This window comes from Salmo salar, unplaced genomic scaffold (genome assembly GCF_905237065.1).
Source record: "Salmo salar unplaced genomic scaffold, Ssal_v3.1, whole genome shotgun sequence".
Taxonomy (NCBI): Eukaryota; Metazoa; Chordata; class Actinopteri; order Salmoniformes; family Salmonidae; genus Salmo; species Salmo salar.
The window spans coordinates 43733-61083 of record NW_025549706.1 but is presented as its reverse complement, the minus strand read 5'-3'; the positions used below and the strand labels follow the sequence as shown (position 1 = coordinate 61083).

The following is a 17351-nucleotide window of genomic DNA, read 5'->3' as shown; positions in this document are numbered from 1 at the left end:
GACAATGAGGATATCCATTGTTCTTGTCCATGGTGCTTGGAAAGATTGAACCTCATGTGAGTGTTTGTGCTATACTTGTGAGCATAGCAGTCTTCCAAACTGTTGACCAGGCTTCAGTTCAAATCTTTTGTATTTCATCTGCTGTGTTTTTCACATTCTGTCTTCTTAAGCCGCGACAGCAAACTGATGATGAGTGTTGACAAATGAATATTGAGCAAAATGAGATCAATTCATATTTTAAAAGAGAAACTGAAAAAAATACAACTTCAAAAAGAATGGAGCTCATTTATTTTGAGTTGACTGATGCATCAGTACGTGAATCAAAGTAAACGAATGTAAAAAATACCCATTCAAATCGATCCGTTTTCAACTAGAGAGATTGAGATGTGTCGTATCTGTCTCAAGCCTCCATAACTGTTTATGTTACACCTCCACATCTGCAATGAAAGGTGGTGGAGCTAGAGCGGTGTTAGTCAAACCATGAGACATACCTATAATCGGTCTTCTCACAAAAACATCTGTAGCTTCTGAACCGTTTGACCTACAAAATCGTATGACCACTCCCTGGAAAGGGGAGACCCTCACGAACACGGTGGTGTTCTCAATTTGTCTCTACGTCCCCCACAAGTGTCAGGGGACTCGTCTGAAGTCGGAACCCTTTATGTGCCAACTTCTGTTTGTAGAATCCAAAATCTTTGGGCTACAAACTAATGTGACCCCACTTGTCACAATGTTCTCAGTTTTGCCCTACGTTCTCCACAAGTGTCACGGGACAAATCTGAAGGTAACAGGTACTGATTAAAATGATAGATTTTTTAACCAGGGACCTCTCGCACCCTAAGCCATAATCGTACACCTACACCAACGATCCGTTTGGTCAAAGAATTTTCACTTTCCACAAAAATGACGGTCAGGATATAAATCGATGTCTCCATGTTGCTAGCGAGCTTCAAGTCGCATTGGTGGTATAGTGGTGAGCATAGCTGCCTTCCAAGCAGTTGACCCGGGTTCGATTCCCGGCCAATGCAGAGCATGAGATATTCACTAGTTTTAGGGGCTGGGTGTAATTTCAAGTGTATTACATTGGAATCAATGTTCGTGGAAGTCCGATTTGCTCTTACTTTTTGCAGGTTTTCAAAATGAAGTGCGACATTGAGCCAACTAGTGAATATCACAATAGATTAGCTGTCCATCGCCGAAAGCATTCAGCCACCTCGTCCTGCGCCCAAGAGGTGGCTGTTTGCGACTCAGTGGCCTGAGATCTGCCTGTCTGAGCTTGTTAAAAGATCTGCAAAAGGGCTCATCCGGGATTTGAACCCGGGACCTCTCGCACCCTAAGCGAGAATCATACCCCTAGACCAACGAGCCTTACACAAGAAGAAAATTGTTTTGCTTTCTGCGGCAATGACAATGAGGATATCCATTGTTCTTGTCCATGGTGCTTGGAAAGATTGAACCTCATGTGAGTGTTTGTGCTATACTTGTGAGCATAGCAGTCTTCCAAACTGTTGACCAGGCTTCAGTTCAAATCTTTTGTATTTCATCTGCTGTGTTTTTCACATTCTGTCTTCTTAAGCCGCGACAGCAAACTGATGATGAGTGTTGACAAATGAATATTGAGCAAAATGAGATCAATTCATATTTTAAAAGAGAAACTGAAAAAAATACAACTTCAAAAAGAATGGAGCTCATTTATTTTGAGTTGACTGATGCATCAGTACGTGAATCAAAGTAAACGAATGTAAAAAATACCCATTCAAATCGATCCGTTTTCAACTAGAGAGATTGAGATGTGTCGTATCTGTCTCAAGCCTCCATAACTGTTTATGTTACACCTCCACATCTGCAATGAAAGGTGGTGGAGCTAGAGCGGTGTTAGTCAAACCATGAGACATACCTATAATCGGTCTTCTCACAAAAACATCTGTAGCTTCTGAACCGTTTGACCTACAAAATCGTATGACCACTCCCTGGAAAGGGGAGACCCTCACGAACACGGTGGTGTTCTCAATTTGTCTCTACGTCCCCCACAAGTGTCAGGGGACTCGTCTGAAGTCGGAACCCTTTATGTGCCAACTTCTGTTTGTAGAATCCAAAATCTTTGGGCTACAAACTAATGTGACCCCACTTGTCACAATGTTCTCAGTTTTGCCCTACGTTCTCCACAAGTGTCACGGGACAAATCTGAAGGTAACAGGTACTGATTAAAATGATAGATTTTTTAACCAGGGACCTCTCGCACCCTAAGCCATAATCGTACACCTACACCAACGATCCGTTTGGTCAAAGAATTTTCACTTTCCACAAAAATGACGGTCAGGATATAAATCGATGTCTCCATGTTGCTAGCGAGCTTCAAGTCGCATTGGTGGTATAGTGGTGAGCATAGCTGCCTTCCAAGCAGTTGACCCGGGTTCGATTCCCGGCCAATGCAGAGCATGAGATATTCACTAGTTTTAGGGGCTGGGTGTAATTTCAAGTGTATTACATTGGAATCAATGTTCGTGGAAGTCCGATTTGCTCTTACTTTTTGCAGGTTTTCAAAATGAAGTGCGACATTGAGCCAACTAGTGAATATCACAATAGATTAGCTGTCCATCGCCGAAAGCATTCAGCCACCTCGTCCTGCGCCCAAGAGGTGGCTGTTTGCGACTCAGTGGCCTGAGATCTGCCTGTCTGAGCTTGTTAAAAGATCTGCAAAAGGGCTCATCCGGGATTTGAACCCGGGACCTCTCGCACCCTAAGCGAGAATCATACCCCCTAGACCAACGAGCCTTACACAAGAAGAAAATTGTTTTGCTTTCTGCGGCAATGACAATGAGGATATCCATTGTTCTTGTCCATGGTGCTTGGAAAGATTGAACCTCATGTGAGTGTTTGTGCTATACTTGTGAGCATAGCAGTCTTCCAAACTGTTGACCAGGCTTCAGTTCAAATCTTTTGTATTTCATCTGCTGTGTTTTTCACATTCTGTCTTCTTAAGCCGCGACAGCAAACTGATGATGAGTGTTGACAAATGAATATTGAGCAAAATGAGATCAATTCATATTTTAAAAGAGAAACTGAAAAAAATACAACTTCAAAAAGAATGGAGCTCATTTATTTTGAGTTGACTGATGCATCAGTACGTGAATCAAAGTAAACGAATGTAAAAAATACCCATTCAAATCGATCCGTTTTCAACTAGAGAGATTGAGATGTGTCGTATCTGTCTCAAGCCTCCATAACTGTTTATGTTACACCTCCACATCTGCAATGAAAGGTGGTGGAGCTAGAGCGGTGTTAGTCAAACCATGAGACATACCTATAATCGGTCTTCTCACAAAAACATCTGTAGCTTCTGAACCGTTTGACCTACAAAATCGTATGACCACTCCCTGGAAAGGGGAGACCCTCACGAACACGGTGGTGTTCTCAATTTGTCTCTACGTCCCCCACAAGTGTCAGGGGACTCGTCTGAAGTCGGAACCCTTTATGTGCCAACTTCTGTTTGTAGAATCCAAAATCTTTGGGCTACAAACTAATGTGACCCCACTTGTCACAATGTTCTCAGTTTTGCCCTACGTTCTCCACAAGTGTCACGGGACAAATCTGAAGGTAACAGGTACTGATTAAAATGATAGATTTTTTAACCAGGGACCTCTCGCACCCTAAGCCATAATCGTACACCTACACCAACGATCCGTTTGGTCAAAGAATTTTCACTTTCCACAAAAATGACGGTCAGGATATAAATCGATGTCTCCATGTTGCTAGCGAGCTTCAAGTCGCATTGGTGGTATAGTGGTGAGCATAGCTGCCTTCCAAGCAGTTGACCCGGGTTCGATTCCCGGCCAATGCAGAGCATGAGATATTCACTAGTTTTAGGGGCTGGGTGTAATTTCAAGTGTATTACATTGGAATCAATGTTCGTGGAAGTCCGATTTGCTCTTACTTTTTGCAGGTTTTCAAAATGAAGTGCGACATTGAGCCAACTAGTGAATATCACAATAGATTAGCTGTCCATCGCCGAAAGCATTCAGCCACCTCGTCCTGCGCCCAAGAGGTGGCTGTTTGCGACTCAGTGGCCTGAGATCTGCCTGTCTGAGCTTGTTAAAAGATCTGCAAAAGGGCTCATCCGGGATTTGAACCCGGGACCTCTCGCACCCTAAGCGAGAATCATACCCCCTAGACCAACGAGCCTTACACAAGAAGAAAATTGTTTTGCTTTCTGCGGCAATGACAATGAGGATATCCATTGTTCTTGTCCATGGTGCTTGGAAAGATTGAACCTCATGTGAGTGTTTGTGCTATACTTGTGAGCATAGCAGTCTTCCAAACTGTTGACCAGGCTTCAGTTCAAATCTTTTGTATTTCATCTGCTGTGTTTTTCACATTCTGTCTTCTTAAGCCGCGACAGCAAACTGATGATGAGTGTTGACAAATGAATATTGAGCAAAATGAGATCAATTCATATTTTAAAAGAGAAACTGAAAAAAATACAACTTCAAAAAGAATGGAGCTCATTTATTTTGAGTTGACTGATGCATCAGTACGTGAATCAAAGTAAACGAATGTAAAAAATACCCATTCAAATCGATCCGTTTTCAACTAGAGAGATTGAGATGTGTCGTATCTGTCTCAAGCCTCCATAACTGTTTATGTTACACCTCCACATCTGCAATGAAAGGTGGTGGAGCTAGAGCGGTGTTAGTCAAACCATGAGACATACCTATAATCGGTCTTCTCACAAAAACATCTGTAGCTTCTGAACCGTTTGACCTACAAAATCGTATGACCACTCCCTGGAAAGGGGAGACCCTCACGAACACGGTGGTGTTCTCAATTTGTCTCTACGTCCCCCACAAGTGTCAGGGGACTCGTCTGAAGTCGGAACCCTTTATGTGCCAACTTCTGTTTGTAGAATCCAAAATCTTTGGGCTACAAACTAATGTGACCCCACTTGTCACAATGTTCTCAGTTTTGCCCTACGTTCTCCACAAGTGTCACGGGACAAATCTGAAGGTAACAGGTACTGATTAAAATGATAGATTTTTTAACCAGGGACCTCTCGCACCCTAAGCCATAATCGTACACCTACACCAACGATCCGTTTGGTCAAAGAATTTTCACTTTCCACAAAAATGACGGTCAGGATATAAATCGATGTCTCCATGTTGCTAGCGAGCTTCAAGTCGCATTGGTGGTATAGTGGTGAGCATAGCTGCCTTCCAAGCAGTTGACCCGGGTTCGATTCCCGGCCAATGCAGAGCATGAGATATTCACTAGTTTTAGGGGCTGGGTGTAATTTCAAGTGTATTACATTGGAATCAATGTTCGTGGAAGTCCGATTTGCTCTTACTTTTTGCAGGTTTTCAAAATGAAGTGCGACATTGAGCCAACTAGTGAATATCACAATAGATTAGCTGTCCATCGCCGAAAGCATTCAGCCACCTCGTCCTGCGCCCAAGAGGTGGCTGTTTGCGACTCAGTGGCCTGAGATCTGCCTGTCTGAGCTTGTTAAAAGATCTGCAAAAGGGCTCATCCGGGATTTGAACCCGGGACCTCTCGCACCCTAAGCGAGAATCATACCCCTAGACCAACGAGCCTTACACAAGAAGAAAATTGTTTTGCTTTCTGCGGCAATGACAATGAGGATATCCATTGTTCTTGTCCATGGTGCTTGGAAAGATTGAACCTCATGTGAGTGTTTGTGCTATACTTGTGAGCATAGCAGTCTTCCAAACTGTTGACCAGGCTTCAGTTCAAATCTTTTGTATTTCATCTGCTGTGTTTTTCACATTCTGTCTTCTTAAGCCGCGACAGCAAACTGATGATGAGTGTTGACAAATGAATATTGAGCAAAATGAGATCAATTCATATTTTAAAAGAGAAACTGAAAAAAATACAACTTCAAAAAGAATGGAGCTCATTTATTTTGAGTTGACTGATGCATCAGTACGTGAATCAAAGTAAACGAATGTAAAAAATACCCATTCAAATCGATCCGTTTTCAACTAGAGAGATTGAGATGTGTCGTATCTGTCTCAAGCCTCCATAACTGTTTATGTTACACCTCCACATCTGCAATGAAAGGTGGTGGAGCTAGAGCGGTGTTAGTCAAACCATGAGACATACCTATAATCGGTCTTCTCACAAAAACATCTGTAGCTTCTGAACCGTTTGACCTACAAAATCGTATGACCACTCCCTGGAAAGGGGAGACCCTCACGAACACGGTGGTGTTCTCAATTTGTCTCTACGTCCCCCCACAAGTGTCAGGGGACTCGTCTGAAGTCGGAACCCTTTATGTGCCAACTTCTGTTTGTAGAATCCAAAATCTTTGGGCTACAAACTAATGTGACCCCACTTGTCACAATGTTCTCAGTTTTGCCCTACGTTCTCCACAAGTGTCACGGGACAAATCTGAAGGTAACAGGTACTGATTAAAATGATAGATTTTTTAACCAGGGACCTCTCGCACCCTAAGCCATAATCGTACACCTACACCAACGATCCGTTTGGTCAAAGAATTTTCACTTTCCACAAAAATGACGGTCAGGATATAAATCGATGTCTCCATGTTGCTAGCGAGCTTCAAGTCGCATTGGTGGTATAGTGGTGAGCATAGCTGCCTTCCAAGCAGTTGACCCGGGTTCGATTCCCGGCCAATGCAGAGCATGAGATATTCACTAGTTTTAGGGGCTGGGTGTAATTTCAAGTGTATTACATTGGAATCAATGTTCGTGGAAGTCCGATTTGCTCTTACTTTTTGCAGGTTTTCAAAATGAAGTGCGACATTGAGCCAACTAGTGAATATCACAATAGATTAGCTGTCCATCGCCGAAAGCATTCAGCCACCTCGTCCTGCGCCCAAGAGGTGGCTGTTTGCGACTCAGTGGCCTGAGATCTGCCTGTCTGAGCTTGTTAAAAGATCTGCAAAAGGGCTCATCCGGGATTTGAACCCGGGACCTCTCGCACCCTAAGCGAGAATCATACCCCTAGACCAACGAGCCTTACACAAGAAGAAAATTGTTTTGCTTTCTGCGGCAATGACAATGAGGATATCCATTGTTCTTGTCCATGGTGCTTGGAAAGATTGAACCTCATGTGAGTGTTTGTGCTATACTTGTGAGCATAGCAGTCTTCCAAACTGTTGACCAGGCTTCAGTTCAAATCTTTTGTATTTCATCTGCTGTGTTTTTCACATTCTGTCTTCTTAAGCCGCGACAGCAAACTGATGATGAGTGTTGACAAATGAATATTGAGCAAAATGAGATCAATTCATATTTTAAAAGAGAAACTGAAAAAAATACAACTTCAAAAAGAATGGAGCTCATTTATTTTGAGTTGACTGATGCATCAGTACGTGAATCAAAGTAAACGAATGTAAAAAATACCCATTCAAATCGATCCGTTTTCAACTAGAGAGATTGAGATGTGTCGTATCTGTCTCAAGCCTCCATAACTGTTTATGTTACACCTCCACATCTGCAATGAAAGGTGGTGGAGCTAGAGCGGTGTTAGTCAAACCATGAGACATACCTATAATCGGTCTTCTCACAAAAACATCTGTAGCTTCTGAACCGTTTGACCTACAAAATCGTATGACCACTCCCTGGAAAGGGGAGACCCTCACGAACACGGTGGTGTTCTCAATTTGTCTCTACGTCCCCCACAAGTGTCAGGGGACTCGTCTGAAGTCGGAACCCTTTATGTGCCAACTTCTGTTTGTAGAATCCAAAATCTTTGGGCTACAAACTAATGTGACCCCACTTGTCACAATGTTCTCAGTTTTGCCCTACGTTCTCCACAAGTGTCACGGGACAAATCTGAAGGTAACAGGTACTGATTAAAATGATAGATTTTTTAACCAGGGACCTCTCGCACCCTAAGCCATAATCGTACACCTACACCAACGATCCGTTTGGTCAAAGAATTTTCACTTTCCACAAAAATGACGGTCAGGATATAAATCGATGTCTCCATGTTGCTAGCGAGCTTCAAGTCGCATTGGTGGTATAGTGGTGAGCATAGCTGCCTTCCAAGCAGTTGACCCGGGTTCGATTCCCGGCCAATGCAGAGCATGAGATATTCACTAGTTTTAGGGGCTGGGTGTAATTTCAAGTGTATTACATTGGAATCAATGTTCGTGGAAGTCCGATTTGCTCTTACTTTTTGCAGGTTTTCAAAATGAAGTGCGACATTGAGCCAACTAGTGAATATCACAATAGATTAGCTGTCCATCGCCGAAAGCATTCAGCCACCTCGTCCTGCGCCCAAGAGGTGGCTGTTTGCGACTCAGTGGCCTGAGATCTGCCTGTCTGAGCTTGTTAAAAGATCTGCAAAAGGGCTCATCCGGGATTTGAACCCGGGACCTCTCGCACCCTAAGCGAGAATCATACCCCTAGACCAACGAGCCTTACACAAGAAGAAAATTGTTTTGCTTTCTGCGGCAATGACAATGAGGATATCCATTGTTCTTGTCCATGGTGCTTGGAAAGATTGAACCTCATGTGAGTGTTTGTGCTATACTTGTGAGCATAGCAGTCTTCCAAACTGTTGACCAGGCTTCAGTTCAAATCTTTTGTATTTCATCTGCTGTGTTTTTCACATTCTGTCTTCTTAAGCCGCGACAGCAAACTGATGATGAGTGTTGACAAATGAATATTGAGCAAAATGAGATCAATTCATATTTTAAAAGAGAAACTGAAAAAAATACAACTTCAAAAAGAATGGAGCTCATTTATTTTGAGTTGACTGATGCATCAGTACGTGAATCAAAGTAAACGAATGTAAAAAATACCCATTCAAATCGATCCGTTTTCAACTAGAGAGATTGAGATGTGTCGTATCTGTCTCAAGCCTCCATAACTGTTTATGTTACACCTCCACATCTGCAATGAAAGGTGGTGGAGCTAGAGCGGTGTTAGTCAAACCATGAGACATACCTATAATCGGTCTTCTCACAAAAACATCTGTAGCTTCTGAACCGTTTGACCTACAAAATCGTATGACCACTCCCTGGAAAGGGGAGACCCTCACGAACACGGTGGTGTTCTCAATTTGTCTCTACGTCCCCCACAAGTGTCAGGGGACTCGTCTGAAGTCGGAACCCTTTATGTGCCAACTTCTGTTTGTAGAATCCAAAATCTTTGGGCTACAAACTAATGTGACCCCACTTGTCACAATGTTCTCAGTTTTGCCCTACGTTCTCCACAAGTGTCACGGGACAAATCTGAAGGTAACAGGTACTGATTAAAATGATAGATTTTTTAACCAGGGACCTCTCGCACCCTAAGCCATAATCGTACACCTACACCAACGATCCGTTTGGTCAAAGAATTTTCACTTTCCACAAAAATGACGGTCAGGATATAAATCGATGTCTCCATGTTGCTAGCGAGCTTCAAGTCGCATTGGTGGTATAGTGGTGAGCATAGCTGCCTTCCAAGCAGTTGACCCGGGTTCGATTCCCGGCCAATGCAGAGCATGAGATATTCACTAGTTTTAGGGGCTGGGTGTAATTTCAAGTGTATTACATTGGAATCAATGTTCGTGGAAGTCCGATTTGCTCTTACTTTTTGCAGGTTTTCAAAATGAAGTGCGACATTGAGCCAACTAGTGAATATCACAATAGATTAGCTGTCCATCGCCGAAAGCATTCAGCCACCTCGTCCTGCGCCCAAGAGGTGGCTGTTTGCGACTCAGTGGCCTGAGATCTGCCTGTCTGAGCTTGTTAAAAGATCTGCAAAAGGGCTCATCCGGGATTTGAACCCGGGACCTCTCGCACCCTAAGCGAGAATCATACCCCTAGACCAACGAGCCTTACACAAGAAGAAAATTGTTTTGCTTTCTGCGGCAATGACAATGAGGATATCCATTGTTCTTGTCCATGGTGCTTGGAAAGATTGAACCTCATGTGAGTGTTTGTGCTATACTTGTGAGCATAGCAGTCTTCCAAACTGTTGACCAGGCTTCAGTTCAAATCTTTTGTATTTCATCTGCTGTGTTTTTCACATTCTGTCTTCTTAAGCCGCGACAGCAAACTGATGATGAGTGTTGACAAATGAATATTGAGCAAAATGAGATCAATTCATATTTTAAAAGAGAAACTGAAAAAAATACAACTTCAAAAAGAATGGAGCTCATTTATTTTGAGTTGACTGATGCATCAGTACGTGAATCAAAGTAAACGAATGTAAAAAATACCCATTCAAATCGATCCGTTTTCAACTAGAGAGATTGAGATGTGTCGTATCTGTCTCAAGCCTCCATAACTGTTTATGTTACACCTCCACATCTGCAATGAAAGGTGGTGGAGCTAGAGCGGTGTTAGTCAAACCATGAGACATACCTATAATCGGTCTTCTCACAAAAACATCTGTAGCTTCTGAACCGTTTGACCTACAAAATCGTATGACCACTCCCTGGAAAGGGGAGACCCTCACGAACACGGTGGTGTTCTCAATTTGTCTCTACGTCCCCCACAAGTGTCAGGGGACTCGTCTGAAGTCGGAACCCTTTATGTGCCAACTTCTGTTTGTAGAATCCAAAATCTTTGGGCTACAAACTAATGTGACCCCACTTGTCACAATGTTCTCAGTTTTGCCCTACGTTCTCCACAAGTGTCACGGGACAAATCTGAAGGTAACAGGTACTGATTAAAATGATAGATTTTTTAACCAGGGACCTCTCGCACCCTAAGCCATAATCGTACACCTACACCAACGATCCGTTTGGTCAAAGAATTTTCACTTTCCACAAAAATGACGGTCAGGATATAAATCGATGTCTCCATGTTGCTAGCGAGCTTCAAGTCGCATTGGTGGTATAGTGGTGAGCATAGCTGCCTTCCAAGCAGTTGACCCGGGTTCGATTCCCGGCCAATGCAGAGCATGAGATATTCACTAGTTTTAGGGGCTGGGTGTAATTTCAAGTGTATTACATTGGAATCAATGTTCGTGGAAGTCCGATTTGCTCTTACTTTTTGCAGGTTTTCAAAATGAAGTGCGACATTGAGCCAACTAGTGAATATCACAATAGATTAGCTGTCCATCGCCGAAAGCATTCAGCCACCTCGTCCTGCGCCCAAGAGGTGGCTGTTTGCGACTCAGTGGCCTGAGATCTGCCTGTCTGAGCTTGTTAAAAGATCTGCAAAAGGGCTCATCCGGGATTTGAACCCGGGACCTCTCGCACCCTAAGCGAGAATCATACCCCCTAGACCAACGAGCCTTACACAAGAAGAAAATTGTTTTGCTTTCTGCGGCAATGACAATGAGGATATCCATTGTTCTTGTCCATGGTGCTTGGAAAGATTGAACCTCATGTGAGTGTTTGTGCTATACTTGTGAGCATAGCAGTCTTCCAAACTGTTGACCAGGCTTCAGTTCAAATCTTTTGTATTTCATCTGCTGTGTTTTTCACATTCTGTCTTCTTAAGCCGCGACAGCAAACTGATGATGAGTGTTGACAAATGAATATTGAGCAAAATGAGATCAATTCATATTTTAAAAGAGAAACTGAAAAAAATACAACTTCAAAAAGAATGGAGCTCATTTATTTTGAGTTGACTGATGCATCAGTACGTGAATCAAAGTAAACGAATGTAAAAAATACCCATTCAAATCGATCCGTTTTCAACTAGAGAGATTGAGATGTGTCGTATCTGTCTCAAGCCTCCATAACTGTTTATGTTACACCTCCACATCTGCAATGAAAGGTGGTGGAGCTAGAGCGGTGTTAGTCAAACCATGAGACATACCTATAATCGGTCTTCTCACAAAAACATCTGTAGCTTCTGAACCGTTTGACCTACAAAATCGTATGACCACTCCCTGGAAAGGGGAGACCCTCACGAACACGGTGGTGTTCTCAATTTGTCTCTACGTCCCCCACAAGTGTCAGGGGACTCGTCTGAAGTCGGAACCCTTTATGTGCCAACTTCTGTTTGTAGAATCCAAAATCTTTGGGCTACAAACTAATGTGACCCCACTTGTCACAATGTTCTCAGTTTTGCCCTACGTTCTCCACAAGTGTCACGGGACAAATCTGAAGGTAACAGGTACTGATTAAAATGATAGATTTTTTAACCAGGGACCTCTCGCACCCTAAGCCATAATCGTACACCTACACCAACGATCCGTTTGGTCAAAGAATTTTCACTTTCCACAAAAATGACGGTCAGGATATAAATCGATGTCTCCATGTTGCTAGCGAGCTTCAAGTCGCATTGGTGGTATAGTGGTGAGCATAGCTGCCTTCCAAGCAGTTGACCCGGGTTCGATTCCCGGCCAATGCAGAGCATGAGATATTCACTAGTTTTAGGGGCTGGGTGTAATTTCAAGTGTATTACATTGGAATCAATGTTCGTGGAAGTCCGATTTGCTCTTACTTTTTGCAGGTTTTCAAAATGAAGTGCGACATTGAGCCAACTAGTGAATATCACAATAGATTAGCTGTCCATCGCCGAAAGCATTCAGCCACCTCGTCCTGCGCCCAAGAGGTGGCTGTTTGCGACTCAGTGGCCTGAGATCTGCCTGTCTGAGCTTGTTAAAAGATCTGCAAAAGGGCTCATCCGGGATTTGAACCCGGGACCTCTCGCACCCTAAGCGAGAATCATACCCCCTAGACCAACGAGCCTTACACAAGAAGAAAATTGTTTTGCTTTCTGCGGCAATGACAATGAGGATATCCATTGTTCTTGTCCATGGTGCTTGGAAAGATTGAACCTCATGTGAGTGTTTGTGCTATACTTGTGAGCATAGCAGTCTTCCAAACTGTTGACCAGGCTTCAGTTCAAATCTTTTGTATTTCATCTGCTGTGTTTTTCACATTCTGTCTTCTTAAGCCGCGACAGCAAACTGATGATGAGTGTTGACAAATGAATATTGAGCAAAATGAGATCAATTCATATTTTAAAAGAGAAACTGAAAAAAATACAACTTCAAAAAGAATGGAGCTCATTTATTTTGAGTTGACTGATGCATCAGTACGTGAATCAAAGTAAACGAATGTAAAAAATACCCATTCAAATCGATCCGTTTTCAACTAGAGAGATTGAGATGTGTCGTATCTGTCTCAAGCCTCCATAACTGTTTATGTTACACCTCCACATCTGCAATGAAAGGTGGTGGAGCTAGAGCGGTGTTAGTCAAACCATGAGACATACCTATAATCGGTCTTCTCACAAAAACATCTGTAGCTTCTGAACCGTTTGACCTACAAAATCGTATGACCACTCCCTGGAAAGGGGAGACCCTCACGAACACGGTGGTGTTCTCAATTTGTCTCTACGTCCCCCACAAGTGTCAGGGGACTCGTCTGAAGTCGGAACCCTTTATGTGCCAACTTCTGTTTGTAGAATCCAAAATCTTTGGGCTACAAACTAATGTGACCCCACTTGTCACAATGTTCTCAGTTTTGCCCTACGTTCTCCACAAGTGTCACGGGACAAATCTGAAGGTAACAGGTACTGATTAAAATGATAGATTTTTTAACCAGGGACCTCTCGCACCCTAAGCCATAATCGTACACCTACACCAACGATCCGTTTGGTCAAAGAATTTTCACTTTCCACAAAAATGACGGTCAGGATATAAATCGATGTCTCCATGTTGCTAGCGAGCTTCAAGTCGCATTGGTGGTATAGTGGTGAGCATAGCTGCCTTCCAAGCAGTTGACCCGGGTTCGATTCCCGGCCAATGCAGAGCATGAGATATTCACTAGTTTTAGGGGCTGGGTGTAATTTCAAGTGTATTACATTGGAATCAATGTTCGTGGAAGTCCGATTTGCTCTTACTTTTTGCAGGTTTTCAAAATGAAGTGCGACATTGAGCCAACTAGTGAATATCACAATAGATTAGCTGTCCATCGCCGAAAGCATTCAGCCACCTCGTCCTGCGCCCAAGAGGTGGCTGTTTGCGACTCAGTGGCCTGAGATCTGCCTGTCTGAGCTTGTTAAAAGATCTGCAAAAGGGCTCATCCGGGATTTGAACCCGGGACCTCTCGCACCCTAAGCGAGAATCATACCCCTAGACCAACGAGCCTTACACAAGAAGAAAATTGTTTTGCTTTCTGCGGCAATGACAATGAGGATATCCATTGTTCTTGTCCATGGTGCTTGGAAAGATTGAACCTCATGTGAGTGTTTGTGCTATACTTGTGAGCATAGCAGTCTTCCAAACTGTTGACCAGGCTTCAGTTCAAATCTTTTGTATTTCATCTGCTGTGTTTTTCACATTCTGTCTTCTTAAGCCGCGACAGCAAACTGATGATGAGTGTTGACAAATGAATATTGAGCAAAATGAGATCAATTCATATTTTAAAAGAGAAACTGAAAAAAATACAACTTCAAAAAGAATGGAGCTCATTTATTTTGAGTTGACTGATGCATCAGTACGTGAATCAAAGTAAACGAATGTAAAAAATACCCATTCAAATCGATCCGTTTTCAACTAGAGAGATTGAGATGTGTCGTATCTGTCTCAAGCCTCCATAACTGTTTATGTTACACCTCCACATCTGCAATGAAAGGTGGTGGAGCTAGAGCGGTGTTAGTCAAACCATGAGACATACCTATAATCGGTCTTCTCACAAAAACATCTGTAGCTTCTGAACCGTTTGACCTACAAAATCGTATGACCACTCCCTGGAAAGGGGAGACCCTCACGAACACGGTGGTGTTCTCAATTTGTCTCTACGTCCCCCACAAGTGTCAGGGGACTCGTCTGAAGTCGGAACCCTTTATGTGCCAACTTCTGTTTGTAGAATCCAAAATCTTTGGGCTACAAACTAATGTGACCCCACTTGTCACAATGTTCTCAGTTTTGCCCTACGTTCTCCACAAGTGTCACGGGACAAATCTGAAGGTAACAGGTACTGATTAAAATGATAGATTTTTTAACCAGGGACCTCTCGCACCCTAAGCCATAATCGTACACCTACACCAACGATCCGTTTGGTCAAAGAATTTTCACTTTCCACAAAAATGACGGTCAGGATATAAATCGATGTCTCCATGTTGCTAGCGAGCTTCAAGTCGCATTGGTGGTATAGTGGTGAGCATAGCTGCCTTCCAAGCAGTTGACCCGGGTTCGATTCCCGGCCAATGCAGAGCATGAGATATTCACTAGTTTTAGGGGCTGGGTGTAATTTCAAGTGTATTACATTGGAATCAATGTTCGTGGAAGTCCGATTTGCTCTTACTTTTTGCAGGTTTTCAAAATGAAGTGCGACATTGAGCCAACTAGTGAATATCACAATAGATTAGCTGTCCATCGCCGAAAGCATTCAGCCACCTCGTCCTGCGCCCAAGAGGTGGCTGTTTGCGACTCAGTGGCCTGAGATCTGCCTGTCTGAGCTTGTTAAAAGATCTGCAAAAGGGCTCATCCGGGATTTGAACCCGGGACCTCTCGCACCCTAAGCGAGAATCATACCCCCTAGACCAACGAGCCTTACACAAGAAGAAAATTGTTTTGCTTTCTGCGGCAATGACAATGAGGATATCCATTGTTCTTGTCCATGGTGCTTGGAAAGATTGAACCTCATGTGAGTGTTTGTGCTATACTTGTGAGCATAGCAGTCTTCCAAACTGTTGACCAGGCTTCAGTTCAAATCTTTTGTATTTCATCTGCTGTGTTTTTCACATTCTGTCTTCTTAAGCCGCGACAGCAAACTGATGATGAGTGTTGACAAATGAATATTGAGCAAAATGAGATCAATTCATATTTTAAAAGAGAAACTGAAAAAAATACAACTTCAAAAAGAATGGAGCTCATTTATTTTGAGTTGACTGATGCATCAGTACGTGAATCAAAGTAAACGAATGTAAAAAATACCCATTCAAATCGATCCGTTTTCAACTAGAGAGATTGAGATGTGTCGTATCTGTCTCAAGCCTCCATAACTGTTTATGTTACACCTCCACATCTGCAATGAAAGGTGGTGGAGCTAGAGCGGTGTTAGTCAAACCATGAGACATACCTATAATCGGTCTTCTCACAAAAACATCTGTAGCTTCTGAACCGTTTGACCTACAAAATCGTATGACCACTCCCTGGAAAGGGGAGACCCTCACGAACACGGTGGTGTTCTCAATTTGTCTCTACGTCCCCCCACAAGTGTCAGGGGACTCGTCTGAAGTCGGAACCCTTTATGTGCCAACTTCTGTTTGTAGAATCCAAAATCTTTGGGCTACAAACTAATGTGACCCCACTTGTCACAATGTTCTCAGTTTTGCCCTACGTTCTCCACAAGTGTCACGGGACAAATCTGAAGGTAACAGGTACTGATTAAAATGATAGATTTTTTAACCAGGGACCTCTCGCACCCTAAGCCATAATCGTACACCTACACCAACGATCCGTTTGGTCAAAGAATTTTCACTTTCCACAAAAATGACGGTCAGGATATAAATCGATGTCTCCATGTTGCTAGCGAGCTTCAAGTCGCATTGGTGGTATAGTGGTGAGCATAGCTGCCTTCCAAGCAGTTGACCCGGGTTCGATTCCCGGCCAATGCAGAGCATGAGATATTCACTAGTTTTAGGGGCTGGGTGTAATTTCAAGTGTATTACATTGGAATCAATGTTCGTGGAAGTCCGATTTGCTCTTACTTTTTGCAGGTTTTCAAAATGAAGTGCGACATTGAGCCAACTAGTGAATATCACAATAGATTAGCTGTCCATCGCCGAAAGCATTCAGCCACCTCGTCCTGCGCCCAAGAGGTGGCTGTTTGCGACTCAGTGGCCTGAGATCTGCCTGTCTGAGCTTGTTAAAAGATCTGCAAAAGGGCTCATCCGGGATTTGAACCCGGGACCTCTCGCACCCTAAGCGAGAATCATACCCCCTAGACCAACGAGCCTTACACAAGAAGAAAATTGTTTTGCTTTCTGCGGCAATGACAATGAGGATATCCATTGTTCTTGTCCATGGTGCTTGGAAAGATTGAACCTCATGTGAGTGTTTGTGCTATACTTGTGAGCATAGCAGTCTTCCAAACTGTTGACCAGGCTTCAGTTCAAATCTTTTGTATTTCATCTGCTGTGTTTTTCACATTCTGTCTTCTTAAGCCGCGACAGCAAACTGATGATGAGTGTTGACAAATGAATATTGAGCAAAATGAGATCAATTCATATTTTAAAAGAGAAACTGAAAAAAATACAACTTCAAAAAGAATGGAGCTCATTTATTTTGAGTTGACTGATGCATCAGTACGTGAATCAAAGTAAACGAATGTAAAAAATACCCATTCAAATCGATCCGTTTTCAACTAGAGAGATTGAGATGTGTCGTATCTGTCTCAAGCCTCCATAACTGTTTATGTTACACCTCCACATCTGCAATGAAAGGTGGTGGAGCTAGAGCGGTGTT

The 17351-nt window shown here is 43.0% G+C and overlaps 24 non-coding genes across 24 annotated transcripts; 12 read left to right on the top strand and 12 right to left on the bottom strand.

The window, feature by feature from the left end:
• Positions 1-956: 956 nt before the first annotated feature.
• Positions 957-1028, top strand: trnag-ucc (transfer RNA glycine (anticodon UCC)). Its single transcript has one exon. It is a non-coding gene; the product is annotated as a tRNA-Gly (tRNA).
• A 268-nt stretch (positions 1029-1296) lies between these two features.
• trnap-agg (transfer RNA proline (anticodon AGG)) lies at positions 1297-1368 on the bottom strand. The gene has a single exon. It is a non-coding gene; the product is annotated as a tRNA-Pro (tRNA).
• Positions 1369-2362: 994 nt separating this feature from the next.
• Positions 2363-2434, top strand: trnag-ucc (transfer RNA glycine (anticodon UCC)). The gene has a single exon. It is a non-coding gene; the product is annotated as a tRNA-Gly (tRNA).
• Positions 2435-2702: 268 nt separating this feature from the next.
• On the bottom strand, positions 2703-2775 carry trnap-agg (transfer RNA proline (anticodon AGG)). Its single transcript has one exon. It is a non-coding gene; the product is annotated as a tRNA-Pro (tRNA).
• A 994-nt stretch (positions 2776-3769) lies between these two features.
• trnag-ucc (transfer RNA glycine (anticodon UCC)) lies at positions 3770-3841 on the top strand. The gene has a single exon. It is a non-coding gene; the product is annotated as a tRNA-Gly (tRNA).
• Positions 3842-4109: 268 nt separating this feature from the next.
• Positions 4110-4182, bottom strand: trnap-agg (transfer RNA proline (anticodon AGG)). Its single transcript has one exon. It is a non-coding gene; the product is annotated as a tRNA-Pro (tRNA).
• Positions 4183-5176: 994 nt separating this feature from the next.
• trnag-ucc (transfer RNA glycine (anticodon UCC)) lies at positions 5177-5248 on the top strand. Its single transcript has one exon. It is a non-coding gene; the product is annotated as a tRNA-Gly (tRNA).
• A 268-nt stretch (positions 5249-5516) lies between these two features.
• Positions 5517-5588, bottom strand: trnap-agg (transfer RNA proline (anticodon AGG)). The gene has a single exon. It is a non-coding gene; the product is annotated as a tRNA-Pro (tRNA).
• A 995-nt stretch (positions 5589-6583) lies between these two features.
• On the top strand, positions 6584-6655 carry trnag-ucc (transfer RNA glycine (anticodon UCC)). Its single transcript has one exon. It is a non-coding gene; the product is annotated as a tRNA-Gly (tRNA).
• A 268-nt stretch (positions 6656-6923) lies between these two features.
• On the bottom strand, positions 6924-6995 carry trnap-agg (transfer RNA proline (anticodon AGG)). The gene has a single exon. It is a non-coding gene; the product is annotated as a tRNA-Pro (tRNA).
• Positions 6996-7989: 994 nt separating this feature from the next.
• On the top strand, positions 7990-8061 carry trnag-ucc (transfer RNA glycine (anticodon UCC)). The gene has a single exon. It is a non-coding gene; the product is annotated as a tRNA-Gly (tRNA).
• Positions 8062-8329: 268 nt separating this feature from the next.
• trnap-agg (transfer RNA proline (anticodon AGG)) lies at positions 8330-8401 on the bottom strand. Its single transcript has one exon. It is a non-coding gene; the product is annotated as a tRNA-Pro (tRNA).
• A 994-nt stretch (positions 8402-9395) lies between these two features.
• Positions 9396-9467, top strand: trnag-ucc (transfer RNA glycine (anticodon UCC)). Its single transcript has one exon. It is a non-coding gene; the product is annotated as a tRNA-Gly (tRNA).
• A 268-nt stretch (positions 9468-9735) lies between these two features.
• trnap-agg (transfer RNA proline (anticodon AGG)) lies at positions 9736-9807 on the bottom strand. The gene has a single exon. It is a non-coding gene; the product is annotated as a tRNA-Pro (tRNA).
• Positions 9808-10801: 994 nt separating this feature from the next.
• trnag-ucc (transfer RNA glycine (anticodon UCC)) lies at positions 10802-10873 on the top strand. Its single transcript has one exon. It is a non-coding gene; the product is annotated as a tRNA-Gly (tRNA).
• A 268-nt stretch (positions 10874-11141) lies between these two features.
• On the bottom strand, positions 11142-11214 carry trnap-agg (transfer RNA proline (anticodon AGG)). The gene has a single exon. It is a non-coding gene; the product is annotated as a tRNA-Pro (tRNA).
• A 994-nt stretch (positions 11215-12208) lies between these two features.
• On the top strand, positions 12209-12280 carry trnag-ucc (transfer RNA glycine (anticodon UCC)). The gene has a single exon. It is a non-coding gene; the product is annotated as a tRNA-Gly (tRNA).
• A 268-nt stretch (positions 12281-12548) lies between these two features.
• trnap-agg (transfer RNA proline (anticodon AGG)) lies at positions 12549-12621 on the bottom strand. Its single transcript has one exon. It is a non-coding gene; the product is annotated as a tRNA-Pro (tRNA).
• A 994-nt stretch (positions 12622-13615) lies between these two features.
• trnag-ucc (transfer RNA glycine (anticodon UCC)) lies at positions 13616-13687 on the top strand. Its single transcript has one exon. It is a non-coding gene; the product is annotated as a tRNA-Gly (tRNA).
• Positions 13688-13955: 268 nt separating this feature from the next.
• trnap-agg (transfer RNA proline (anticodon AGG)) lies at positions 13956-14027 on the bottom strand. Its single transcript has one exon. It is a non-coding gene; the product is annotated as a tRNA-Pro (tRNA).
• Positions 14028-15021: 994 nt separating this feature from the next.
• Positions 15022-15093, top strand: trnag-ucc (transfer RNA glycine (anticodon UCC)). Its single transcript has one exon. It is a non-coding gene; the product is annotated as a tRNA-Gly (tRNA).
• A 268-nt stretch (positions 15094-15361) lies between these two features.
• On the bottom strand, positions 15362-15434 carry trnap-agg (transfer RNA proline (anticodon AGG)). Its single transcript has one exon. It is a non-coding gene; the product is annotated as a tRNA-Pro (tRNA).
• A 995-nt stretch (positions 15435-16429) lies between these two features.
• On the top strand, positions 16430-16501 carry trnag-ucc (transfer RNA glycine (anticodon UCC)). The gene has a single exon. It is a non-coding gene; the product is annotated as a tRNA-Gly (tRNA).
• A 268-nt stretch (positions 16502-16769) lies between these two features.
• On the bottom strand, positions 16770-16842 carry trnap-agg (transfer RNA proline (anticodon AGG)). Its single transcript has one exon. It is a non-coding gene; the product is annotated as a tRNA-Pro (tRNA).
• Positions 16843-17351: the final 509 nt, after the last annotated feature.